Source organism: Schistocerca piceifrons, unplaced genomic scaffold, assembly GCF_021461385.2.
Source record: "Schistocerca piceifrons isolate TAMUIC-IGC-003096 unplaced genomic scaffold, iqSchPice1.1 HiC_scaffold_85, whole genome shotgun sequence".
In the NCBI taxonomy this organism is placed as follows: Eukaryota; Metazoa; Arthropoda; class Insecta; order Orthoptera; family Acrididae; genus Schistocerca; species Schistocerca piceifrons.
In genome coordinates, this window is record NW_025729113.1 from 42501 (window position 1) to 46381 (window position 3881).

Below are 3881 nucleotides of genomic sequence, written 5' to 3' on the forward strand. Positions count from 1 at the left end.
TAACCTAACCTATGTTGTACCTTAACCTAACCTATGTTGTACCTTAACCTAACCTATGTTGTACCTTAACCTAACCTATGTTGTACCTTAACCTAACCTATGTTGTACCTTAACCTAACCCATGTTGTACCTTAACCTAACCCATGTTGTACCTTAACCTAACCCATGTTGTACCTTAACCTAACCCATGTTGTACCTTAACCTAACCCATGTTGTACCTTAACCTAACCCATGTTGTGCCTCAACCTAACCCATGTTGTGCCTCAACCTAACCCATGTTGTGCCTCAACCTAACCCATGTTGTGCCTTAACCTAACCCATGTTGTGCCTCAACCTAACCCATGTTGTGCCTTAACCTAACCCATGTTGTGCCTTAACCTAACCCATGTTGTGCCTTAACCTAACCCATGTTGTGCCTTAACCTAACCCATGTTGTGCCTTAACCTAACCCATGTTGTGCCTTAACCTAACCCATGTTGTGCCTTAACCTAACCCATGTTGTGCCTTAACCTAACCCATGTTGTCGCCTTAACGTAACCCACGTTGTCGCCTAAACCTGCTCTGTAATTGTTATACGACTCGTTCAATTACTGTAGTGTTGCCCACCCGCAACCCTCGCAATATAGTTCGCTACTCGCACTGCCCGCACCCCTGTGTATCGCTTCATGTTAAACACCTTGCAAGTCTTGCTCACTTTCCACATGCTCCTGCTGTACACTGTAATGTGGATGGCAGCAGGACGTACATGCCGCCCCTCCCCACGTCCCCACCTTGCCCCCTGCCTTCGCAAGCTGGTTGGTGAGAAGTTTGCATGTTCAATGCCCTTCGCATGCGACGTACTCAGGCTACGTTGTGGTGCGGCCTGTGTCAACTGTCCGCTGATGTCGTACGCGTGAACCACAATCTGTACTGCACATTCGTCCTTATGTACTGAATGATACATCGTGGCACATGTGTGACCGCACAACGACTGCGCCCAAAAACGGCGGACCATACAGTGCAAATATTGTGCACGCAGCTACGTGTCGTCTCCCTATGAGAGCTGGATTGCAGTGTGGTACGCCATAGAGACGTGTGGGAGGAACGGACGCCGTGGATGGCGATCAGCATGAGCTGTCTGTTGATGTATTCGGACCTAGTCGTCTCTCCTCACACACCGTGATGGCATGGTGCACCGCGTTCCATATCTGCGACATGCTACAGAGGCCGGTTGACAGTCGTTCGAGCAATGGACATCGCATACGTACGGGGGCCACCTTCCACGTATTGTCTAGGCGTGCACATTTTGTTGCGTGTATGTGGGCAGACGTAGTGTGGCGTGACACCTGACACAGGCATGCAATAATCGTTGAAGTTGCAAATGGCGATGGACGCCTGCGTTTTCTGGTGAAGTTACGCAAATGAACAAATGGTAACCTGTTGTGGTGCGGTTGTTCTCGCTAGGGGTGAATCGGTGATGGCGACGATAGGTTGAGGTACTAACCGGTTGTTCCAGCGATACCCACCATGCCGACGAAACTGAACGGCATCTGGGTGTGAAGCGATACGCGGCGGTGGCTGGGTGGGACCGTCCCCGGCCGGTGAGGGGGCGCCTCCCGGCGTGCTGGCCGCGCGGTGCGTGGGCGCACGCGCTACAGCCGGCTGGTGGGGGCGGCCAGTGGCAGGCGCGCCGGCCGACGGACGCGGCAGGCGTCGCAGCTGCGCGCCGGCGCACCCTGCGCGCGGCGCCGTGCGGCCAAAGTAGGTCCTCGCGGGCCCGGTGCGAAGCGCGGTGGACATCTTCAGTGTGCTGGTCCGATTGAGGACTGTGTGCGTTGAGGATGCGCCGCCGCCCGGCGCTCGGCGCCGCGACGCCGTCTGCTGCTCGGTCGCCCCAGCGGTTCTCGCTGGTGGTTTGTATCGCAGCTGTGCGGATGTGTTGGCGCGTGCGCTGTGCTGGGAGAGTTCGCTTCGGCACCCAAGTGGGGCTTTTGTCCTTCTGTGGCGCTGGCGTTGGAGCTGCCGGTCACCGTAGGTGGCGCGTGTTGTCTCCCGCCGGCAATGCCACGACAGCACGCTCCCGGGCCTCTGTCGGCAGCGGCAAGCTCAGTTGGGAGCACGGGTGGTCGCACCGAAAGCGTCTACTCGCCTAACTCCGGGCGATTGCGCCTCTCTCGAACCCGACCAAGTACTTGGGACGGCGCTGCGCGCCGCCGGGACCTGAGAGGGTTTCGAGGTGTATTGTGCAGGGGAGCTCAGCCTCCTCCTGTTTGCAGAATGATTGAGCGGACGCTTGCGTGTTCGCGCGGGCCCCCGGGACACACTCCCGGGCGGCCGGCTGCTCAGCTCTAGTTGACGCAGCTCCCTGGTTGATCCTGCCAGTAGTCATATGCTTGTCTCAAAGATTAAGCCATGCATGTCTCAGTACAAGCCGCATTAAGGTGAAACCGCGAATGGCTCATTAAATCAGTTATGGTTCCTTAGATCGTACCCACGTTACTTGGATAACTGTGGTAATTCTAGAGCTAATACATGCAAACAGAGTCCCGACCAGAGATGGAAGGGACGCTTTTATTAGATCAAAACCAATCGGTCGGCTCGTCCGGTCCGTTTGCCTTGGTGACTCTGAATAACTTTGGGCTGATCGCACGGTCCTCGTACCGGCGACGCATCTTTCAAATGTCTGCCTTATCAACTGTCGATGGTAGGTTCTGCGCCTACCATGGTTGTAACGGGTAACGGGGAATCAGGGTTCGATTCCGGAGAGGGAGCCTGAGAAACGGCTACCACATCCAAGGAAGGCAGCAGGCGCGCAAATTACCCACTCCCGGCACGGGGAGGTAGTGACGAAAAATAACGATACGGGACTCATCCGAGGCCCCGTAATCGGAATGAGTACACTTTAAATCCTTTAACGAGTATCTATTGGAGGGCAAGTCTGGTGCCAGCAGCCGCGGTAATTCCAGCTCCAATAGCGTATATTAAAGTTGTTGCGGTTAAAAAGCTCGTAGTTGGATTTGTGTCCCACGCTGTTGGTTCACCGCCCGTCGGTGTTTAACTGGCATGTATCGTGGGACGTCCTGCCGGTGGGGCGAGCTGAAGGCGTGCGACCGCCTCGTGCGTGCTCGTGCGTCCCGAGGCGGACCCCGTTGAAATCCTACCAGGGTGCTCTTTATTGAGTGTCTCGGTGGGCCGGCACGTTTACTTTGAACAAATTAGAGTGCTTAAAGCAGGCAAGCCCGCCTGAATACTGTGTGCATGGAATAATGGAATAGGACCTCGGTTCTATTTTGTTGGTTTTCGGAACCCGAGGTAATGATTAATAGGGACAGGCGGGGGCATTCGTATTGCGACGTTAGAGGTGAAATTCTTGGATCGTCGCAAGACGAACAGAAGCGAAAGCATTTGCCAAGTATGTTTTCATTAATCAAGAACGAAAGTTAGAGGTTCGAAGGCGATCAGATACCGCCCTAGTTCTAACCATAAACGATGCCAGCCAGCGATCCGCCGCAGTTCCTCCGATGACTCGGCGGGCAGCCTCCGGGAAACCAAAGCTTTTGGGTTCCGGGGGAAGTATGGTTGCAAAGCTGAAACTTAAAGGAATTGACGGAAGGGCACCACCAGGAGTGGAGCCTGCGGCTTAATTTGACTCAACACGGGAAACCTCACCAGGCCCGGACACCGGAAGGATTGACAGATTGATAGCTCTTTCTTGATTCGGTGGGTGGTGGTGCATGGCCGTTCTTAGTTGGTGGAGCGATTTGTCTGGTTAATTCCGATAACGAACGAGACTCTAGCCTGCTAACTAGTCGCGTGACATCCTTCGTGCTGTCAGCGATTACTTTTCTTCTTAGAGGGACAGGCGGCTTCTAGCCGCACGAGATTGAGCAATAACAGGTCTG